The 25,273-nt window shown below is 38.8% G+C and overlaps 1 protein-coding gene and 1 pseudogene across 2 annotated transcripts in view; both read left to right on the top strand.

The window, feature by feature from the left end:
- SYNPO2 (synaptopodin 2) overlaps positions 1 to 25,273 on the top strand; it is a 169,264-nt gene that overhangs the window by 36,056 nt on the left and 107,935 nt on the right. The window lies entirely within an intron of this gene.
- LOC132494360 (ran-specific GTPase-activating protein-like) lies at positions 24,219 to 25,035 on the top strand (annotated as a pseudogene).

Here is a 25,273-nt window from a genome sequence, read left to right on the forward strand (position 1 = left end):
TCAATAAACATTTTATTATTATAAATAATATTAAATTATAGCTATTAAGTCACATTACCTAAGATATGAGAACACCATCACATCGTATGCAGATGTTCAAAAGGATGGATATCATACCTTATAGGGTCTTCCAATTTTAAAAGAACATTGTTGGATTATTACAATAAATCTGAGAAATTAGGGATTCGTAAGTAAGGAATTGACTATCAGAAAGTTTGTGATTTGTCCGTGTTCACAGAGCTTTCAGTAGCACAGCTGGGATGAGAACATAGATCTTCTGACTATTAGTTTGGGTCCTTGCTATGATATTAAACTATTACACAGCTGACGTTTCAATGTATGAGAACTTTTAACTCCTCAAGTGTTTGTTTTTAATATTTATTGAACACTTACAAAATGGTAGGCTCCTTTGTGAAAAATTGTATGCATCTGTGCCATACTCCCAAGAAGCTTGACTCTCCCTAGAAAGAAGAAAAAAAGCAATCCTATATTGAAATGAATTGATAGCACTTATTTTCTCTATAATCTAAACCATATGAAGAATCCAGCTCTGCTGCATAGATCAGAAATAGCTGGGAGTAAGTGAGGCATACGAAATTATGTGAGCAAATCAGTGGGATCCCAGATTCTCAGAAACTACTAGTTCCACAAGCAGTCCATTATTACCCACCTGTATACAATGGATCTTTTTCCATGCCTTTGGCTCACTGAATCAAGAGCTCTTTGGTTGGGATTGCCAACAAAGGCCTCAGGCTTTTATGGAATGCCTACTGTAGGGCCAACCTTATTACATAATTTAAAAATCAGCAAATATTTGTTTATTTCCTGGGTGAAAACTCCTTATTACATCAGTCATTAATTTGAATTCTGCAAATAACAGGTTTTTGGTTTTTTTTCTGAATTAAACACTTCTGACTGCTCAAAATTTCAACATGTTTTTAAACTACTCTGTTCCTATTACCCATTTTGGAAGGTTTGAATCTAGCACAGTGAAGCATAAGCAGTGTGCCAGCTGCTATAAACCTTTTGATTTTGTGGCTATCCACAGCCTTGTAATCTCTTTCCTCAGCAGGTATCTTCTTCTGAGCAAAAGGGTATAGTTTCCAAACAGACTTCTAAGAATATGCTTTCAACTATTTATAAGACTTTTCACTTCAAAGATCCCATGATGTTCGAAAATAGATGAGAGTGTTTTTGCTGACCTACCTGTATTCTGAGATAGAGGCAGCACTGACCCCACAAGGAATAAGGCAGCACTTAGTGTGGGATTCAAAGGAAGATTCTAGTTTAGGAAAAGAAGTGCTCTGAAAAGCTTCCTGCTTTCAGAAATACAACAGAGTTTTGAGCTTGTATCTGACTGGTTATTGTTAATAAAATAAGAAATTTTCTCCTATGAAAGCAAGCATCTTGAAGCAACTGATCTTCTGCCAGTTATAAAATGTAAACTTTAGCCAACAAATAGCTAGATTTCATGCACTATTGATAATCAATTACTTTTTCCTGGCTCAATAGAACCCTTCATGGGAACTGAGCACAGACCCTATTTAGGATTAGTGCTTGCCATAAAATGGTGTTTTTTGTGTCAACATTAAGTTGCAATATGAGAACACCTGTGTAAGAATTGGCTTTCAGCAATTTAAAACCTGAAATGTTAAATAACCATTGTTAATGAGAGTAATACACAGGCAGGCCCTTGGTAGTTCGTTGGCATTATCATAGGAACAAATATCCATCTTTCTGGAGTGTCCCTTACAAATTTTCCAAGGATCATGTTGTGTGATCTCTGCATCATTTCTCACATCTCTGTGTCTGGCTGTAGGAGTCTTGTCCATGAGTGATGTATAATATGCTCCATCCTGAAAATCTGCAATTTTATTTTTAAACCAGCACTTGCTAAAATTCATTTTTCTAAGAGGAACACTGAGTAAAAGAACATAAAAATAATTTTCAAGGGAAAGAGACAAGTGAAAAACACTTGTTTATCTCAACACTGAAAAGGAAAATAAATTTTGGAGTTTTTTAGGATTCTTTGAATTCAAACTAAAGGGAACGCTTGCCTTCCTTTACCAATATGCTGGCAAAACAATATTTTTTATAGGTTTCCAGAGCTGGAATCTATCAAGTTCAATAAAAGAGGAACAAGGTAGAACCTTTAAGCAGTGTTATTTAGGGTAGTGCATCACGGACTTTTTATTGTGATGCCACACATAGGAAATGAAAATATTTCTATTGCATTTTGGGTGAACAGACAAGGTTGCTCCTGGCCAGAGGCTTCTGATATGGGGTCTTGGTCTACCTGGGCCCTGTACAGCTGCCCTGAGGATTGAAGGAAAAAATCAGTAACTCAACACATTAATGGGCCACAAACCAGCAGCTGGGAAGCAAGGTTGATTGATGCTAATATCTGGCTTTGGTGCATGTCTGTGGTTTCAATTTTCATTTTTCAGTTTACATATAGGCACAGGAGTAAATGATGATAAAATTTGAACCCCAATGAGGATGACTTGATGTGGATCAAAAACCAAATTCTATAGAATCAAAATATGAAAGGTTGGAAAACAGCATGCAAAACAGTTTAAGGTTCTTACAGTTCTAAGTGTTGAGAAGTCATCAAAACTTTAAGCAAATCAAGAAATTAGTTAAGCATTTATTATCATCAATTCACAAGGTCATTAACCCCATAGGATGTCTAAATTGATTGTAACTACTTTTTTCATTGACAGTAGCCCTGCAAGGAGGAAGAAGGATTAAGTTTAGGCAAATAGGTTAAAAAGTTTTCAGGGACTTCCCTGGTGGCGCAGTGCTTAAGAATCCGCCTGCCAATGCAGGGGACATGGGTTCGAGCCCTGGTCTGGGAATATCCCACGTGCCGCGGAGCAACTAAGCCCATGTGTCACAACTACTGAGCCCGTGTGCCTAGAGCCCGTGGTCCACAACAAGAGAAGCCACCACAATAAGAAGCCCGTGCACCGCAACCAAGAGTAGCTCCCACGCACCGCAACTAGAGAAAGCCATTGCACAGCAACAAAGACCCAATGCAACTAAAAATAAAAAATAATTAAAAAAAAAAAGTTTTCTGTAAAACTGCTTTAGATCTGTTTTAAATTTTTAGTAAATTTTTAGTTGCAGTGTTGTTTAACATGCTTTGTTCTGAAAGAGATACAGATTTTGAAGCCAGATTTTGACAAAAATTGAGTTTATGTGATTCAGACATTAGTATTAAGAGATCTCGGGACTTCCCTGGTGGCACAGTGGATAAGACTCCGTGCTCCCAATGCAGGGGGCCCGGGTTCGATCCCTGGTTAGGGAACTAGATCCCACATGCATGCCGCACCTAAGAGTTCACATGCCACAACTAAGGAGCCCACCTGCTGCAACTAAGACCTGGTACAACAACAACAAAACAAAACAAAAAAAAAACCACAGAGATCTCTTGGTTGTTCAGTGGATCCCTGGATGCAAAATACAGCTGGTCTCTTTTTCACTTTCTGAGAATGGATGACTTTACACATATTTGGATAAGAATCAGAGGTAGGAATCATTTGTTTGCATGTGTAGAAAACACACTTAAACTGCTTAAACCAAGAAGAAACTTCATTGGCTCATATAATTGAAAAGTCCACTGGGAGAAGCAGCTTTAGACATGGCTTGATCTGCTGGTGTCCACAACTTGACCAGGTTCAGGTCCTTCTCTCTTCAGTTCTTTGCTTGGTTTCTTTTTAACTTCATTCTAGGCAAGACCTCCCCTTGTGGTCCTAAGATGACGACCCAGTTATTGCAGAGGCTACATGCTTCCTATCCATAGCTGATAGGAATAAAGCATATTTGTCCCAGAATTCCCAAGAAATCAGACTGGATTAAGTCACATGCTCACCCCTGACCCAATCACTGTGGCCAGAGAAGTGGAATGCACTAATTACTTAGCGTAGCTTCACATTCCTCCCTCGTAATCCCCAATGTGATGCCAATGAACTACCCAAATCACCAAATAGGAATTTGTGACTGTTAGAATGGTGAAAATGGAGGCTGAAGACATAATCAGTTACTTGAAGAATCTTAGAAATAGAAGGAGACTTTAGAATCTTTAACCAAACTTTCTGATCTAGCCAAACAACCAATTTAGCCAAACAAACTGACCAAACTTCACAAAACATTAATGCAAAAAATAGTCATTTAGTCTCTTCAGGTACCACTTGTGACAGTGAGTCACCATAGCCTGCGTGACTTTTGAACAGTTCTACTGGGAAAGGCCTTCTTTACATTGAGCATAAATTTGCTTCCCTTTCCTTTGTGCTTTATCCATTGAACCTTGTTTTACCACTGTGGCCACAAAGAGTAAATTAAATTCTTCTTTCATATTACAGGCTTTCTAATATATATTAAAATAGTTAAAGTAGTCATCCTTAGTCTCTCTTTTCTAGGCTCAACATTCCGCATTCTCTCACCTGTTATTTATGTTGAAGGAGTTAAAACACCCTCACTCTTTTGGCTTCTCTTCTTTGTATGAATTCTGGCTAGTCAATTCCATACTCAGACACACAGTTCCATACACTGACATAGAGACTCCCCATGTGGCCATTGGGAAGTGGTTTATTGCATATGTATAAAGATACTGAGGAAAAGAAGAATAAATCTTGTAAAGGGTCACTTTAATAGCAGTCTGTAGAATCAGTCTCAGAACTGGTTACCTAAACTGAAATATCCACAGCCAGAATGTGAGCAAAAAATATGTTTTGGAACATGATTTCTCTAATCTCTAACCATTAATATTGGGCTTAATTACTTATTTATTTTATTGTTGTAGGCTTGACCTTTAATTATTTTAATGTTATGAATTATTAGTATTTTAACAAATAAGTGCCTAATAATAGACAGTATTTATTAATATATATTGAGTTTGTGATTTACTCTCTCTATATTTTTATATTTATATAAAATAGTATATGTATAATATATACTATTTTGTTTTTAAAGATAATTCTTTTTATTTTCCCATAAAAATGAATGAGAAAATATTACATCAATATACTTGGTCAGATTCTATTTGTCATTTGAACCGTGAGTTCTGTCCTAACTGTAAATGTTCTCCAGCAGGGTAACAACTTCCCAGGATCTACAACTTGACGCATTTGTAAGGGAAATTGGAGAGACGATCCCCCAGCTGTTCCTTAGGGGTAGGCAGCTTTCTCCCACCTCTTTGTCCATCTCTCACACCCAGAAACACTGAGGAAATTTAGTTACACTTACAACCTAATACCACTAACCAATACTGTTAAGTCCGTGATCTCCCTCTCTTCTCCCTTTCAGGAAATATTTGCCCTGTTACTAACTCTGAAAAGGGATGGTCCCCATCAGACACAGGAGAAGTAGAAAGGAGTTGAGCATTGAGTTAAGGAAAGCCTCTGATGAGGTTTCTGGAACTCCTCCCTCTTCAACCAATCCGCCAGCAGTTCTTGTAAATCTACTTCTACCTATACCCCAAGCACATTCTCTTTCTTCCAACTTCACTGCCACCACTAGTTCAAGCATCATCATCAGCTACTTGGGACTCCTGAAATGTTCTCCAAACTTCTCTCTTCCCATCCTCCAGTCCATTTTCCAAGCAGCAGACAGAGGACTTTCAACTGCAAATAGGATCATTCTTCTTTTTACTCAAAACTCTTCAATTTTCACTGCACTCAGGATGAATACAAAATTTCTCACATGGTCTGCAAGGCCTGCCTACATGTCCAAGCCTATCTCCCTCCATTCTCTCAGTTACTACATTTCAGATATACTCTTTTTCTTTTAGTTTTGTTAGTGGAATCAGCTCTTTTTCACCTTGGGGCCTTTCCCTATGTTCCCTATGCTGCTAGGAGCACTACCCATCTCTTTGCCTGGCTAACTCCTACTAAGCAGTACCTCTCAGCCCAAGGATCATTTACTCTCCATTCTTCCCTGATAGCCCAACTTTGGATCCCATTTTATATTCTGTAAAAACATTCTCTACTTTTCTTTCAGAGCACCTATATGTGTCTAGTGGTCCACCCTTACCCTTGGTTTCACTTTCCTCAGTTTCATTTACCAGTGGCCAACCTCACTCTGAAAATATTAAATGGAAAATTCCATAAATAAGCAATTCATAAGTTTTAAATTGCACGCCATTCTGAGTAGCATGATGAAATCTCACACTGTCCCAATCCATCCTTCTGCCCCCTATCCCCATCCCCAACCACTGACATCCTCTGCTCCTGACATGTGACCATCGACATCGTCATGGCTCCATGACCCAGGATCACCTGAAGCAGATGATCCTCCTTCTGAGGTACTGTTGGAAGATAAATAGTAGCCTAACACTATGACACAGTACCTACGTCATTCACCTCACTTCATCTCATCACGTAGGCATTTTATCATCTCATGTCATCACAAGAAGACAGGTGAATACAGCACAATAAGATATTTAGAGAGAGACCACATTCATATAACTTTTATTACAGTATAATTGTTCACTATATTGTTAGTTATTGTTATTAATCTCTTACTGTGCCTAATTTATATATTAAACCTTATCATAGGTATGTATGTATAGGAAAAAAACATAGTATATATAGGGCTCAGTACTATCTGTGGTTTCAGGTGTCTGCTGGGAGTCTTGGAATGTACCCCCCTTGGATAAGGGGGGGGGCTCTCTGTACCATTTGAGTGTTAGAAGTCCACCTTGACCAGTAGACCACAGACTGCAGGAGGAGTGGGTTGGCTCACTACTGGATCTCCAGGGTTTGGTCAGACTGACAGGGTTTGAATCCTGGTACCCTCACTTGGCAGCTGTGGGGCTCTGAATACTCAGCCTCAGTTTCTCCAATAGAAAAAATAATATTTTATTACAGGATAACCTTTTTTGTAGGGTTGTTGCAAGGATCAAATCAGAAAACGTAAAGTGTTAAATGGAGTGCCTGGCACATAACAGGTGTTCAATTTATATTGGTTATTAGTATATTATCATTGCTTTTAGGATATGTTTACTTATCGAAGGTAAAACCGTACCTGTTTCTTGAATAATTCTAAATAGTCTCTAGAAAAGTTATTGTTATCCAAGTTAGAACAGCACTTTAAAAACGTGTTTTTCACTGATAGCCTCACTGCGTTTCTCCCTAAAAGTTTTTTTTAATTGTCAAATATTTCAATGTAGCCATGCTAATATATAGTTTAATCTCTGCTTCAGAGGCTGTCTTAGAATATGTTGCATTTATTGATTTGTTATATATGTACATATATATACACTTATTTTCAGATGCTTTGAAAAATAATCCACCATTACTTTTTACCTTTTCCCCTGATATTTCTGAGTTAAACGTATTTTAAACACAGGACAAACTGGTCGGGCCTCTTGACAAAGACATTTTGTTTTTATAAACTTCGACTTTGAAGAATAAGGATATCTTTTCCTTTTTCCTCTCTGTCTGGAAGGAAAGGAAAAAGGGATTTTTTTCCTTTTTGATGGGATTTCCACGGGGGAGCTTTTTATACTTTTAGCAGGGTCTATACAGGGAAAATACTGTTCTGTGTAAAAGGATTAAGACAGTGTACAGATTTTTCACTGTCAAACACCTTTGGGTAAATGTTTATTTGAAATGAGGCACAGCATTTAAAATAGCCCTGAAGAAGCTGCATACTCTCCTTGACGACAACAACAGTTTGTGTATTAACAGTTGGCTTAACAGTGTCTGGCACAGAGAAATAAAGACGAAAATACACTTCGGCCCTGTAATATTTATAGCATTGCCAGTTTAACCATTGTGCCCTATTTAGGAATATTTTTTGAGTGAGCTTTATGTTAATGCCTAAGAACACAGTCATAAGTTGGTGGCAGGGAAGCTCATGCAGCAGAATACATGTTTGTGCTGTGCCATGGAGGACGGAGAGGGAACTCACACTATAAAAATCCCCCTTAATTCTTATTCCCACTGACATAGAGGACATTGATAACAATGGGGTTGCCGCTTGGAAATGCTGTGTCATGCTTTACATGCTTTTGTAAGAAACATCGTCTTTATGAGTTTATAAATGAGAAAGGCAAAGATTCCATTTTGTCATTCTGAGTAATGCATTTCCACATATGGCAGCAACTTGTTTATATGGCTTTCCCACTGTTAGAGAGTGAGCTACTCCAGATAATGCACATATTCCAGATATCTGGAAGCTCAGCTAAAATGCATCATCACTTTACACTTTGAATCTTTCTAACTTTCATATAATGTTTGCTCTAAAAGCTAAGAACTAAAAATAATTGCCATTGTACAATAAATCTATTAGAAGTTTACATATCCTCTCTTGATTTACTTAATAGAGTCATGCCTGTTGTAACAGCCTTGTTGGAGACTCCATGTTCTCACATGAGCATCAGTTTCCAAATTTTATTGTGTTAAAATTTGTGAACACGTTGGCATTTATACCAAAGAATGCTAGACTTCCACGTACAAAGCCTTTTTAGTTTCTTCTCTTTCACTTTTTAGCTTTCAGTGCCCTGTCAGTGTGTGTGAGTGTATCTCTAGTTCCATCGCCACTCCCTTAATTTTTTGTTTCTAATCGCCTGTGGATTAGAAAACATTATTAGAATTATTTCCAAAATAATAGTAAATTGGCTTTAAGTGGTTATTCAAAAAACTGTCCTATGACTCAAGCATGAGAACTTACATTTTTTCATTTACTCAACAAATATAAGTTGAATGCCTCTTCTGTGCTTGTTATTGGACTGAGGGCAGCTTCTGTTCATTCCCAGTCACCAGCTTCATTCAGGACACTATCAGTCTTTTCCTATATTGCTTCAAAACCTACTATCTGGTCTCTGCCCCCACAAAGCAGCTAGAAGGATTAAACAGAGTAAATCCTATTACTTACCTGATGTAAATACTTAAGATTTCTGGTTGCCTTCCAGATGAACTCTGAGTGAATCTGCACTTCTACTCTCATTGTAACTTGGTCACACCTGGCCATTTATATATTCTTTTCTCCCTGCATGAAATGTATTCCCCATGTATTCACCTTACTAATTCTGTCCTTCCTCAGGGGAGCTTTTCTGGTCCCCTTGACTAGAATAAGGTAACCTTTGTATGTGCCAATCTCAATGACTATAGCTGTCGGATTTAAATCTTTAGAGATGACTGAGTGACAACATAGAGAGGTTAATGCCTTTGAAAGAAGATCTTTATTACTTACACTTTCAGAGAGGAGGGGACATTGTGCCATGCAGGGCCACATGGGGAAGCACCAGTGTCAATCGGGATGTAGAAAGGAATGAGGGGAAAGCATAGGGCACAGTCTTTATTGTGTTTTCCATGGGAAGGCAAAGCAGGGCAGGAAAACAGTTTAGGGTTGGCTAGTTTGAAGAATTCCAGCAGGCTTTGGGGCATAAGGGCAGTCCTAGTTGTCTAGCACTTGGACCTGCATTGATTTAGGGCAGGAGAAGTATTGGCTTGGTGGGTGAGAGTTAGTTAGCAAAGATGGTTGGGGTATAGACTCAGGATTGGTTTATTTGCATATGAAAGGAGTGCCCTCAGGCATATTGTTTATCATTTTAGGAATTAACTAGCTCTGGGAGGGGCAATGTCTTTCCAGCCAGAAATCCTCCCCCCTTCACCAAGATGTCAAAATATCATAAAATATAGACAATAAAAAACATGATTAATACACTACCCTGTCACCTACTGTGGTATAGTACATATCTCACTGTGTTGCTTACATCTCCCAAACTTGCTAAATTGTAGGCTTCTTGAAAGCAGAGATCTTGTCTGTCTTGTTCACTACTGTAGCCCCATTGCCCAGGGTAGTGTCTCTTGCTTGGCAGATGCTCAGTAAGTATTAGTGGAATGAAAAAAAAAATGAATGGACACCTTTCTGTCTGGCATATGTGGTTAGTGTTTCACCTGGAAAGCATAGCATTTTTTTCCAGATACAGATTTTGTTATACCAATCAACTAAGTAAAAATTATTTTTATTTGGTTTAAATGTGAGGGTTTTACTTCTGTCATAACTCTTATTTCACTTGTCACTGTTCATTTATTGTCCATACTCCTGGAGCTCCAAGAGGTTGGGTTCCTTGTTCCCCACATGTAGGAAACCCCAGCATTTAGCAGTGTCTCCATTAAAACCACTCAATTGTGCTTCAGCAATTAAAAGTGAGTATTTTACTTTCTACATTGTTGTTTTCACATAGAAAATCCATTAAATGCTCTGAAACAGAAAATAAATAAATAAATAAATAAATAAATAAATGTGAGGGTTTTTTTTTTTTTTCCTTTCCAACTAAGTAAAGTTTAATTTGGCTCCGCATAATGTATATGATTTACAACTCTATGAAGAGACCAACAGATCTCTATGTTCCTTGCGTTAGCCAGTGGTTCTTTACCAGGGGCAATTTTGCCCTGTGGGGGGTCATTCCGCAATGTCTGGAGACAGTTTTGGTTCTCACAGCTGGCATCTAGCTGATAGAGTCCAGGAATGTTGCTATATATCCTATAATACACAGAATAGTCCCCTGCAACAGACAGTTATCCAATCTAAAATGTCAATAGTACTGACATTGAAAAACCTTCTGTTAGAGGGTGATGTGTTTGACCGGTTTACCTAAAAACACCTCACACATCCAACCATGTTCCCCGACTTCTCCACGAAGCAATACAAGCTAATTAGCTGATATCTTAGAGGTAAAGACAGCAGGCCTGAGGGGAAAAGTAATTTTTAGAGGAGGACACATGGCAAGCTGCAAGAGAGGGGTTCAGTATTTGAGCAGACACCGTGAAAGGAAATCTAAGTGGATTGATACATAGCATGGTGACACTGAGGTCTGGGCTTAAAATGAACACTGAAATTATAGGCTTTTTAACTGACAGTTAAAAGGTATGACTTTAAGTTAACATAAGTCATGTGGGGGGAAAGGAACAATCATATAGTGCTTATAATTCCAGAATTGCTCTCTTTAAAACTGGAGTTGTCTTCTTAAGCTTAACATGCTGCCATTGATCAAAACAATGCTATCACATCTTTTCGGAATGGTCTTCAGGGCTTGTGTCATGCTCTTTTGAATAACATCAGAAGTTGCAAGCGTTGCCCTTTTAGGCAGGAATTTGCTCTGGGGGGAAAAATCAAGTCATTTGGACCTAAATATGATGAATAAGGAAAACCATCCTTGCTCCTAATACCATGTTCATAAAAATTGAGGACAGGCTATAAACTATATGAATCTGACTTTAAAGGCAATTCTAAAAAGGAGTTTTAGAAATGTCTTGAGCTAAGTCATTGTCATTGGAGTGTAACCTCTCAGGATGACCATTTTCAGGAGAAATGCTCATACTGAGGTATGAGTGTTAGCAAAACATTACTTGATATTCATATTGATTTCAGTGCCACAAATATATGTGGAAATAATGCCAGGTTTGCACACAACCAAATTTCTGTCAGCATGAGAATGTTTAGGACAGGTCTTATAGTGCTTTTTATATGTAAAAGTTTAAATTTTTTTCTTTTCCCCAGTTTTATTGAGATATAATTGACATATATAATTGTATTCATTTAAGGTATACAAGATAATGACTTGATATATGTGTATATTGCAAATGATCACCACAGTAAGTTTAGTTAATATCCATCACCTCACATAGTTACAATTCTTTTTCCTTGTGATGAGAACCTTTAAGATCTACTCTTCTAGCACTCTTAAATATACAATATAGGGACTTCCCTGGTGGCACAGTGGTTAAGAATCCACCTGCCAATGCAGGGGACACGGGTTCAAGCCCTGGTCTGGGAAGATCCCACATGCCGTGGAGCAGCTAAGCCCATGAGCCACTGGGCCTGCGCTCTAGAGCCCACATGCCACAACTACTGAGCCTGCGTGCCACAACTACTGAAGCCTGCATGCCTAGAGCCCGTGCTCCACAACAAGAGAAGCCACCGCAATGAGAAGCCCGCGCACAGCAACGAAGAGTAGCCCCTGCTCGCCGCAACTAGAGAAAGTCCACGTGCGGCAGCGAAGACCCAACGCAGCCAAAAATAAAATAAAATAAAATAAAATACTAATAAATAATAAATAAATAAATAAATAATTTTAAAAAATAAATATACAATATGGTGTTGTTAACTATAGTCACCATACTGTACATTACATCCCCAGAACTTATTAATCTTATAACTGAAAGTTTGTACTTCAGTACATATCATCCATTTTTCGCACCCAACACCCCACCTCTAACAACCACCAATCTGTTCTCTGTTAAAGTTTAATTTTTAAGTTGTGATACCACACATACTTCAAAATCTGGGAATTTCTACTTTAGGCAAGGAGGTATTTAAACTTTTTCCTCAGATGTCAACTTCACTTTGGCCACATAGACCTAATTTAGGATGGCTTTTCAACATCAAATCAAGTGCATGTCTAGTGCACTTGAGATAGCTTAGTGTTATAGGAGAAGAATTGACTAAACTACAAGTCTACTCCTAGTAGAGTAGCAATGCATCACAGTTTGCCAGGGAGAGACCTGATTTTAAAATGGAAAGTCCTGCTTCCTGGGAAACCCCTTAGTCCTAGGCAAATCGAGATGGTTACCAAACTCCCAGTCGCTTAGCTAACTCCTCTGTTCTTTTTGGACTATCTACAGTGAAAACAAAACAGTGCCTTCCCATAATAAATAAAGGAAAAGGACATACCCCTATTGGGAGTAGCATAGCAACTCAAGTCAAACAGCAACGTATGTTAGCTGAAAGTAGGCTGAGCTAATGGCTAACTTTTATGCTGATTCAAACTGAAGTCAGAAGTTCTATTTCATGGCAATGCTGCAGGCCATGTTTTACCAACCAATAACAACAACTGTAATAACAAAAAATAAAATAAAATTTTATGTTTCAACCATCATGCTTATCATATTTGTTTTGGTTTTTAGGAGAGCTATTTCGACAACTAATGTCCTTGGGCAAGGAAATAAGAGGTTACTTAGTTCTTCAATGGCTTTGTACAGTGGATCTAGCAATTATATACAATGCTTGAAAAATGAATTATGGTGGAGTTTAGCTGAAAGTTAACATTAAAAATATACATCATTGAGGGGGCATTTAGGGTTATGCAGATAGGAAAGCAGATGGTGTGGCAGTGAAGCACTGGGGTCCGGAAGAGCTGTGTTGGCATCCTGCCTTAACTGGTGTATGACTTTGAACTAGTTGCTGGCCTCTCTAAACCTCAGTTCCTTCATGAAACAAACAGGCACAATTATGGTACTTATCTCCTGGAACTGCTGTTTATTAAATGATAATGAATGTACAATACTTAGTACTGTGCCCAGCATGTAGTAAGCATGAAATAAATGTAAACCGTTATCATTTGCACCTGCCAAAAGTTTCTGTAATAGTATATTCCGACTGTATTTAAGAGTCATGTTATTTCTTTAATTTCTTATTTCCTATCCATTACTCTTTGTAGAAGGATCTTGTTTAAGAAATGTACAAAGAACACAAAGAATTCTGATAAAAGATGTTTTGCTATGTATCATTCTAGGTCCCAAAGATCAATGTAGTGTTACTCTAAGAGAATATTGATAGGAAAATATCACCCATGACACAAAACCCTTGGCTGTCCCAAATCAGGATGAGTTAAAGAAAGAAAAAAAGAAATTCTAAAAACTAAAACCAAACAATTAGAAGAAAAAAAAGTCAGTAAGCATTAGAACCAGATTTGAACTACTAGTGTATCGTGCAAGCAACTTTATGTATATCTTAGGCAAGAGCCATTGAAACATCTTACTTGGGACAAGAAAGCAAGGTGTGTATTAAGATAAAGACGTTAGAAACCAAGTAATAACAACCCAAGATAGTTGCTATACAGGTTTTAAAAAGCAAGATAATGTGCCCAAATTGTCCTGTATATTTATCTCCAAAGTTCCATAACATTATGACTTCAAAACTAGTGTGTTACATATATGTAATTGAAATAGTCAACAATTTGTCCCTCAAAAGCTTCTCTTATGGCTGTTTTGAAAGCAGCTATTGACTGAATAGTTTAACACTGTTTAAAACCATTATCAGGAAAATACCTGGAAAAAGCAAGATGTGACTTTGAAGGTTTAGAAAGAAAGGTAAGACATGAGGCAAAACCAGCACTTTCTTGCCAAATGAGGGCTCAAGATGTGCTGTTTGGTGAGCTCCAGTGCTATTTGGAATACAGCTGACAGATGATTAGGAGAGGTCACTGACTATCTCATTTTTCCTGTGACCCAGTTTTAGAATTCTGCCACCCAGAAAGAAGAGAACAGCTCTCAAAGGATTCCATACTCTGGAAATCAGACCCCGGGTTAGCCTCTGCTTTCCTACGTGAGCCTCCATGTCATTTGCTCACTCTCTGTTGCATTCTAACCGTAAATTTAAGGCAGTAAATGGTTATTCCTTTTATGTTTTTTAAACTTTATTTGAATTGGTACAGTGCATTTTCTGTCTTCATTAATATTGTTGGAGATTGTAAAATCCTAAAAAGTTACACTAAGGTATGTTAGTCTCCTTATAATTTCCTCTAACATTTCAAATTCATCATAAAATAATTGAGCATGTTCTCTTTTCTAAATGTCTTATGTAAAGTGCTGAGAGAGTGCCATGGGTATTTTAAGAATGAAATCAATAGAAGGTTTTCTATTTTTCTGTAAAAATCAGTATGGTTAAAAGGAATACATTTAGGCTAGGACTTTTGGGTCAAGCACTTAGAGTTGACCAATTTTTTACTGAATTGATTAGTTGTCTTACTCTTGTGAAGATACAGCCAAAATTTTTAACCAAACACTCTTCTTAATCTCTCTGTTCTATCAAGATGAGTTTGTTTTTTTTTTTTTTTTTTTTTGCTGGTGTTTCAGGTTTTATAACAGATCACATTTTTACTTGGCTTCAAATCAGTTTAATTCATCTTTAGGCAGACTGACTGAATTCTATGAACTTCAGAGTCTCTGGTGATAAACTTCTCTGTCATCTCTGTATTATCTCTTTTACAGCCAGATGGGGAAAATGGTTTACATCAGGCACAATGTATATTTGAACAATAAGGTCACAAGCAGAGATATATTATCTTTTATGGGCAGTGAGATATGTAACGTGTTACAGTCTTCCCCTTTAAGCTACATAGCAAATGGGACACAGCACTTTGTTTTTATGCCTGGATTCCCATACGATATTATTTTCTAAGCACGTTCATGTTAACAACCTGAGCCTTATTTAAAGCAGCATTTCCTCTTAAAGTGTAGAGGAGGAGGATGACCTTCATTCCAGTCCTCTTAAGTTTGATAAAAGCCACCCGAAATAAGTTTATTGCCTCAAACTCTGCTCTTATCCTCTGTGTCTTCAGTTCTCTTCCTCTCTCTGTATGGGAGGAATCAGCATTCTATTAAAAGGCCTGGCCCAGAAGAAGTAATCATCACACTTCTGCTTTTGGATCTATTCCTTTGTTAAAAGGCAATTTTGAACTATGTGGAAAAGTAAAATAATTTAAGGGAATGGAACAGTTTAATTCTAGCATGTGGAATATATCTTAAGTTCTGGTAGGAAGTGCTTCCATAGCACATTTTTTTTTTTTTAAAGAAGGACAGTGTAGCTTAGGAATTGGCATGATTTAAATAATAATGAGAGACTAGATATAATTATCACCATAACCTAACTTGCTTTTTATTTAATGTCACCCTAGTTTGGGGGATCTGATTATGTTTGGCATTTCCAGCAAAACATAAAGAATTTTAAATGTCTATAATAGTCCAAAAGAATACTTCTTTGGCTAATTAACTCTGGAAGCAAAAGAAAAAAAAAATAAACAACAAAAAAAACCTTCTTTTCCCTCTGTAGAATTGTTTAAAGAGAGGTTCAAAGTGTTTGGTTTAGAGCTCTGTTTCACTTAATATTTCCAGCAGTGGTTTATGAAAGATGGAATTTTAAAAGTTCATTGATGGCACTAACATGGTCCAGATTGTTAAGATCTTGATTCATAGGAACAAAATTAAGAACAAATTAATCAAATACAGGATAAAAATCCGCAGTAGGAATAAAAAGTAAATTTTCTTAAGGAAGAAAAGAAGCAGCTGGGACATACGATGCTCGGGAACCATGTTTTACCATGGCTGAGTGGTTCTCAAACTCGAGAGTGGATCACAGTAATAACCTGGGGGCTTGTTAAACCAAAGATCACTGTCTCCCACCCCACACATTTCTGATTCAGTAGGTCTGGGGTAAGGTCCAATAATTTGCATTTCTAGTAAGTTCTAAGGTCCAGGAACCACAGTTTGAGAACTACGATTCTACCAAAACAGGCCCTCCTGGGGTCACAGTGCAAACTGAGCGCTCTCCTGCCCCAGGTAACGTCCTTCTGCTGCCCCAAAATGAAAAAGGGGGGATTTTCTCCTTTAAATACCACATTCCCTGAATCGTGATCATTGCTCACTTTCTCCACCACATTTGTCCCCTAATTGTACATGGGACATTCATATAAATATACAAGTTTTTATTACAGTGTGAAAGAATTGATGTATTATATGTCAATTTACAATGAAGGTAAATTACAAACACACCATGTCATGTTACTTGGTTAACTTGTCACAGGCTTAAAGCATTGAATAAGCACTTAGACTTGCTCCTCTCTGGTTAGCAGTAAAGGATCTTTCTAGATCTAACCCACTGGAGAGTTTTAAAATAACAAAGCCTGGGTCCCATCCCAGATGAATTACATAAAAATCTCGGAATGGGGACCTGGTAATTAAATCCCTTTCAGGTAGTTCTAGTGAGTAGCCAGGGTTAAGGTAGCCAAGGTTACCAGTAGCCATTGGTAACTCTAACCATGTATTCTCACTGGTTATCAGTGAGGTGAGATCGTCCCCATGGGGGTAAAAATTAGTTCCCTAGGGGCAAAAAAATACCTTAGCTGTTATACTGGTTTGTGGGTCTCCAGAGTGCCACAGGACGTACACATGTGTGTAGTATATCTGTAGTATTAGCATTTCATGGGTTGGGGACAATTAGGAAAAAACACTCCCTTAGAAAATGATCATGGAAAAAGGTTGAGAAATACTACCCTAACCCAGGTAGACTGCTGTTAGTTTTCAATACTTCAACTTCCCTCTAAAATGGAACACAAATCTTTTTGGGTGCTCTTATAGATATTGGTAGGGAAAAATAGCATTTAGAAATTCTACTACATGTTGATCACCTAGCTAGGTGCTTTTACATATAGTATCAAGTAATGCTATCCTGCATTTTTCCTCTAGAATGTACATAAAAATTATAATTAGTTTTGTTTCATTCTGGCATCATAATATTTATATTGAAAATAACTCCTGTCTTCATGAAGGTTACAGAAAAATTCCATTTGAATCTGTAAGGCAACCAGGTGGCTTCAAATTGCTTTCATGCTAAACCACTATCAAATGCATGTAATGAAGTTCAGAAAACAACATTCCATTAAAAGAAATCACAATAGAAAACAACCTTCGTATCCTTGTCGCAATAGTATATTATTTATCTAAAGAATCATAGAAAATTATTATTTCATTAATTTATGGTAATACAGCTTTACAGTATAACTTAAGACTTGAATATATAGTATATTTGTAGTATAACTTTGCTACAAAAAGGCAAGTATATTAAAAAATATATATGGTTGCATGTATCCTTTTGCTATTTGCAAGGGTACGGATTTGTTTTAAATGTACTCAGGATTTTGTTTATATTCAGGTATGGTGAGGCCAACAGATTGGGAGATAATTGCCATTGAAAAGATATAGTTGACCCTTGAACAAAGTGGGAGTTAGGGTCTCCAACCCTCCTTGCATTTGGAAATCACGCATAACTTATAGTCAGCCCTCTGCATCCACGGTTCCTCATTCTTGGATTCAACCAACCATGGATCCTGGAGTATTGTTATATTTACTGTTGGAAAGAATTCTCATATATGTGAACCCACACAGTGTTGTTGAAGGGTCAACTGTAGTTTGTCACTCACAGTTCCCAAGGGGAGGGGACATGCCATACCATGAATGGCCACATGGGGAACAACCCGGGTTGGTCAGGAGGAGGGGTGAGAGGGAGACCTTGGGCAAAGCCTTTACGGTGCTTTCCAGGGAGGGAATGGGCAAGGCCAGGTGAGCAGGTTTAGGATTGGATAGTCTGAATGATTTTGGAGGGCTCTGGATTATCAAGGTGGCCCCTCGCTGTCTGGTACCTGGCCCTGAGCTGATTAAGGCAGAGGTGAGCAGGTTTAGAACTAGATAGTCTGGATGATCGTGGAGGGCTCTGGATTATTAAGGTGGCGCCTCGCTGTCTGGTACCTGGTCCTGAGCTGATTAGGGCAGAGGAGTGCTGCCTCCTGGAGCACTGAACAGAGGAGGCAGGTGGGGGTGTGCGCTCAGAATCGGTCGCTCTGCATCAATGTCGTGCTCAAAGGCAAAGCACATTGTTCACTATCTCTAGGAATTAGCTAACCTGGGAGAGGCAGTCCCTCTCTAGTCAGTGAGGTCCCCGATGTTAGAGCATCAAGAATATAGAAGATAAGAAGATATAGTTAATGTAGTTAAATATAGTTAATACAGGGTTGTGTCCCAGAAAGTCAGAACCATAAACTAAATCAGCTGTGGAAAAGGAGAAAGATATTCAAACGTGCAAATAATGTAACCAGGCACTCTGAAGGTCCATTTCTACACAAGTATGTAGAAAGTTTTACCCAAGTATAAAGTTATTCAAGGCTTCATGCTATTGCATAGATAAATCTAGAAAAATCACTAGTCCTAAACAGTGAGATATGTTGGGAGGGAGCTGGGGGAGGGAGGATTTGACTGACATTATGGCCTAATTAATTCTGTCCCCTGTCTTCTTTCTCTATGTACTTGGTTTGTGCAGAGACAGAATATAACGATGGAAGTTCAGAGCAGACACTTTCTGTTACCAGACAGGACCAGTACATAAAGAGAAAACAGTTTGTTGGGACGCAAGTGCGAAAATATATAGCTTCCAAATAGGACCAGGAGTTTTATTACTGCTGTTATGTTATTTTTACTGTTCAACAAAAAGAAGGCAACATTGTATCCTGAAAAGAAACTAAAGTGTACAGTAAAGTAGGCCAGGGCTGGAATTCTAACTCAGCTGTTTACTGTGTAATCTTGGGCTATATATGTTACTTCTCCAAACATAAGGTTTTTCATCATAAAATGCAAATTACATCTAGTCTTGAGATTGGAAACAATTAAGAAGCAAAACATAGGAAACAGATGAAGATTTAAATATAAAAACTTTTAAAAACTAAATTAAGCTGAATTTGAGGATGTGGCCAAGAGATTGGAAACAATTAAGAAGCAAAACATAGGAAACAGATGAAGATTTAAATATAAAAACTTTTAAAAACTAAATTAAGGGCTTCCCTGGTGGCGCAGTGGTTGACAGTCCGCCTGCCGATGCAGGGGACACGGGTTCGTGCCCTGGTCCAGGAAGATCCCACATGCCGCGGAGCGGCTGGGCCCGTGAGCCATGGCCACTGAGCCTGTGCGTCCGGAGCCTGTGCTCCGCAACAGGAGAGGCCACAACAGTGAGAGGCCCACGTAACAGAAAAAAAAAAAAAAAAAAAAAAAAAAAACTAAATTAAGCTGAATTTGAGGATGTGGCCAAGGTGGATAGACATAATGAGCTTCTTAATATTTCATCCCACCATTAAACTTCGCCACCCAGGCTCAGGCAAAGAGCCTGCTCTTTTTTTTTTTTTTTGGCCGTGCCTTGCGGCTTGTGGGATCTTTTTTGCCTGACCAGGGATTGAACCCGGGCCCTGGCAGTGAAAGTGCAGAGTAGTCCTAATCACTGGACTGCCAGGGAATTCCCAGCCACTCTTCTAAACTTATCACATGATCTAGCTGAGAACAGATCCTGGGTAAGGTGTCTCCTGAGCTGGGAAGAGCAAGAGGAGGTCTGACTTGAGCTGGGCTTGCTCAGTCCCTGCTCCCAGTCTCATCCATCAAGCAAGGCCCTCTTCCTCCTCCTCCAAGAGTGAGTGAGGAGTGGTAAAGAGGAGACAATAGGTCCCCACCTCCCCACCCTGGAAAAATTAGTAAGTGGGGGCGGAAATCTCCCTATACCACTCTGAAGATGATTATGAAGATATACTACAGATAAGATATGCAAGATGCCTAACCAGAGCAATAGGCATTTTCAATAGAAAGAGATAAATTCACCAAGACTTCATTTATCACATATAGCTTATTCCTTCCTCTGGTATTGAATTTAGTGAAATAGCTCTCTTTTTTTTCTCTTATATAATATTCAACACTAAACTTTTTATTTATGAGAAAAGGAGATATTCTGTCTGAATCCGAGTTACTTGTAATTATGTATTCTGAATTAACTCATTGATTTTATATATAATTCTCAAATTCCATTCCAGTAAGAGTGTAGACTGGTAAAAAAAAAATGCCAGAAATAATGTAATAGCAATCTGTAAACACCAGTATTAAATCTTACTATTCAGTTGTTTTTGTTGGTATTTTAGTTGATCACATTGAATGGTAGGTATTTAATTCATCTTTCCAGATAGAACAATTAGGCACCTTCTCATTATTACACATACAAGTCAACAAAGGAGAATTTGGTAGCTTTCAACAATGATACTAACATATACTATTTATGAAGTGTTTTATAAAGCTTCAGGCCCTGTGCCAGGTGCTTTATAAAGCTTTATTTCTAGTCCTACAACAACCCCGGAAGGAATTATTATGCCAATTTTATAGAAGAGAAAACTGAAGTTCAGAGAGGTTGAGTAATTTTCAAAGTTGCAGATACAGATTGAAACTAGTAAAGTCAGGATTCTAACACAGAACCCTGCAAAGCCTACATTTTTTCCTTTAAATAAGTCCTTCTGCCTCCCCGCCACCCCCGAAGAACCTAACGTGTAAAGAAAGAAAACAAGGTTGTAGTTCCATTAGCATAACTAATAAGTGACCTTGGCACTTCATTTAACGGAAGTTTTGTAATAAGGGGTAGGAAGACAACCCTTTTTTAACCCTCACATATGAGTTTAAACACATGATTCACTTTGAGCTAAAATGTTTAGCTCATTCATCCAAACTATGTTGAGAGTTCAGAGAAAATGATAGAAGTTCTCCTGCATTTATTATAATTTGAAGCTTTTAATGGGCACACCATTGTTTCTCAAGTTCACCAATACCCTGTACTTCTCCTTTCATAGGATTCATCACATTGGGACAGGATAGGTGCTCATTATTCATTGATTATTTGAATGCACTAATTAATGACTAAAGGCATACAGGTCTCAGAAATGGTGTTAGAGGGTATTAACTTCAGGCAAGAACAGGAGAGATTCTGCAGGACCCAACCTTTCTCCAACTATAGCCATTCCTTTTGAAAATCAAAAATTGCTCATAACTGTGCACACCATGAAGCTTTGAACACTTTGTGCCATGTACAATATCTATTGTTGTATTTTCATAATTTTCATGTGTAACTGCAAAACCACCCTGCTTATTATAGACTCCTAGGAATTAATATAGACTGCCAAAGATCACCAAAGTGAAGACCATAAGCCAGCATGAAATTGAGTATTGATGAGCTCCATGGAGAATCAGAGGTACTGATCTCTCTTGGTCCTCTCCAGTGAATTTTTCTCCAACAAAACTGAACTCCTCTGGGCTTGGTGAGGAATGCATTAGAATGCAAAAAGGTGGAGCAGATCCTGTGTCCCCTTCACCCCTCCCAGAAGGCCAGGATTCCTGCTCAGGTCCTTGTCCATCTCCCCGCTCCTGACACATGGCCCATATCTGTCTACATGGTGTCTATAGCTCTCTCCTCAGATTCTGCCTGTAACTTCTCTTCGGCATCACCAATTATGTATGCTCGTCTCATATACGTTTTACTGTGTTATGTTATAAAATCACATTTTTATTTCAGTGTTTTAAAAGATTTAAGTACATAAATTTTCATGTAATCATATTTTACCATCTGTACACATCTTTAAAACAAAAGAAGGCGTTTAACAAAAAGGCAATTTGCCTACAGATGTGCCTTAAATGTCTTCATCATTTAACAGTGCTTTTTTTCCCTCCCATTTCTCTCTCTCTCTCTTCTCTTTTTTAACTTCAGGAAGATTATTCATTGGGAAAGTCCTAGATCCTATTTCCAAACCGAACACAAATTGTAATACAAAGCATCCTTTTATATAGACTCATCATTGCCATCTAGGGAATATTTATGTCTCAAATGTGAAAGGATGTTCAACTAAAAATGGGCATTTCTATTCTGGTCAAAGTCTTAACTGAAATTAAGTCTGCTGCCCATCTCTCTGTCTTAGAAGAACACTCATGTTAAGTCAGGAAAAGAATGAGAAGCTGAAGGAACTCTAGGCATAATTCAGGCACAAAACTGAGCTAGAGAGAAACATATTCTTGAAATAGATGGTATGTCCACACTCCCCAAATTAACTGGTTAGTTGATTAACTATCTTTTCAGATATATAGATATAGATGTTGATATAGATATAATGTGTGTGTATATATATAGATAGATAGATATGTTTATCTAGCTAGCTAGCTAGCTATACGTGGGGAAATATATAAGGAAGAATAATAGCTAACACTTACAAAGTACTTATTATGTGCCGGGCACTGTCTAAGCATCTTACACATATTATGTCTAAGCATCTTACACATATTAACTCATTGAATCCTTATGATAAGTCTATGAGGGGAGTATAATATTATCCACAGTTTTACAGATGAGAAAACTGAGGTGTAATAAAATACATTGCCCAAGATCACATAGATAGTAAGTGATGAACCCAGACAGTCTTGCTCTAGACTTCATACTCTTTACCACCATGCCAAACTGCTTCTATTCTCAGAGAAGGTACAACATAATGGGAAATTTAAATGTTCACATGTGAGAAGCTAAATGATAACTCAGTTCCACAATATGAAATGTCCCACAATAGTGTGTCTTAGGTGGCGCATGGGCTCTGAGGCCATGAGAGCTGCAGATTTAGAGAATGTGTTTCCCTTGCCTATTTTACTCTGGACTGAAGTAACCAGGAGAAGATTTTTAGGAAGAGAAGAATTGAAGAATTGGGCCTTTTTAACTGAAAGAATTGGATGAGAGAAGCAGAGAACAGAAGGCATTCTAGGTGAGAGGAAGGGCTTGAGCCAATATTCAGAGATCAAAATGAACAAAGCATTACTACAGGGGAGGAGCAGGAAGACCAGTCTACCCAAAGCAACAGGTTCAAGTAGAGAAAAATAGATGTGTTTCCAAAGGTTGCTTAAATCCAGATGTTACAAGGATGTGACTCTCAGGCAAAGAATTTGGACTTCATTTCATAGATAAAGCAGAGCTGTCTTAAGAGGTCAAGAGCAAGAGTGGGAAAGTAAAAAAAAGTATTTGGGGAATACTAATTTGGCAACCATGTGCAAGAATAGAAGGGATAAGAAAAAGGAAACAGGGCCTTACTCAGAAGTTTGTGCATTTTTCAAGATGAGGGCCTGGAATTCAATAGATATATTTTAAATAAATAAAAAAGAAGGCATACATTCTAGAACTATTACTAAGGAAATAGGAGGAATTGTATGAACTGTTCTGGAAACCTAAGGGAAATCATCAAAGATTATTTCAAAGGTTTTTAACCTGGGAAACACAGAGTAAGATGGAATCCAAATGAAAAGTAGATACAAACTGGAAATGAGGAGGGAGATTCAGGGTTTGAAGACAGATTCAGAAGCCATCTCCATAGATGGGGACTGATTTTGAAGAGAGACTAGGGGACTGATAAGACCGGAGGTAATGTCCATGTATGAGGAATGGGAAGTGGAAGAAAAGTTCTTGAAGGAAACTGAGAAGATGCAGTTATTAAAGTAGAGGCTGTGGAGAATCAGGATGGTATAAGCTTTATGGAAGCCGAGGAAGGAAGTGGTTTCAAGAAGTAAATTGTGGCCAACAGCTCTAAGAGTTGCAGAGACGAGGAGGAGACATGAGAACACAGAAAAAGTTACTGGACCAGCACACTCACATTACACAATGTAGATATAAGTAGTCACAACTTCATTCTTTTAGCTTGCAATTACCGTAATTTTGTCAACATCAACATTACTCCTGGCGGCGCGTTTCCCGCCGCCGGGGTCAGGGGTCGGGGCTCGGGTCGCGGGGCGGAGGGAAGAGCGGGCGGGAGGGAGGCGCCGGCGCCAGACGCGGAGGCAGGAGCTGCGACCGGCCGCCGAGAGCCCGCGGAGCCCGCGACCACGGAGCCAGCCGAGTCGCCGCCGCCGCGCCTATGGCGGTCGCCAAGGACACCCACGAAGAGCACGACACGTCCACCGAGAATGCCGACGAGTCCAACCATGACCCCCCAGTTTGAGCCCATAGTTTCTCTTCCTGAGCAAGAAATTAAAACGCTGGAAGAAGATGAAGAGGAGCTTTTTCAAATGCGGGCCAAGCTGTTCCCTTTCGCTTCGGAGAACGACCTCCCGGAGTGGAAGAAGCTGGGCACAGGGGACGTCAAGCTGCTGAAGCACGAGGAGAAGGGGACCATCCGCCTCCTCATGCGCAGGGACGAGACCCTCCAGACCTGCGCCAACCACTGCATCACGCCGGTGGTGGAGCTGAAGCCGAACGCGGGCAGTGACCGCGCCTGGGTCTGGACTACCCACGCCGACTTCGCCGGCCAGCGCCCCAAGCAGGAGCTGCCGGCCATCCGCTTCCTTAACGCCGAGAACGCACAGAAATTCGAAGTTTGAAGAATGCAGGAAAGAGACTGAAGAGAGAGAAAAGAAAGGATCTGGCAAAAATGACAGTGCCGAGAAAGTAGCTGAGAAGCTAGAAGCTCTTTCGGTGAAGGAGGGCAGGGAGCCCGAGGACGAGACCAAAGAGGCGGCTGAAGAGGAGCAATGAGTCGGCTCCCGCTGTGTCCTTTCTCCCTGTCTTTTCTCTTTTTCTTTTTTTAAATTTTGCCCTGCCCTCTTCTTTTTGGTTTGTTTTTATTCTGTTTTGTTTTTACAAGGGATTTTATATACTGGCCTCCAATATTCAGGTTGTTTTTTTCTAGGTTTTTGCCCTAATGAAAATGACTTCAGAAAATCCGTTACCCAGTCGTGAGAATGTACTGTGCTAATTTTCTTTTCCATAGTGGAAACATTTATCTATAGTCTTCAAGATAGCAAATAAACAACACATTTGTTGAACTTGGAAAAAAAATATTCCTTATTGGGTAAATCAGTCCCTACTTAGACACCCAGTCAATCAATAATGC

Source organism: Mesoplodon densirostris, chromosome 1 (assembly GCF_025265405.1).
Source record: "Mesoplodon densirostris isolate mMesDen1 chromosome 1, mMesDen1 primary haplotype, whole genome shotgun sequence".
NCBI classification, from domain to species: Eukaryota; Metazoa; Chordata; class Mammalia; order Artiodactyla; family Ziphiidae; genus Mesoplodon; species Mesoplodon densirostris.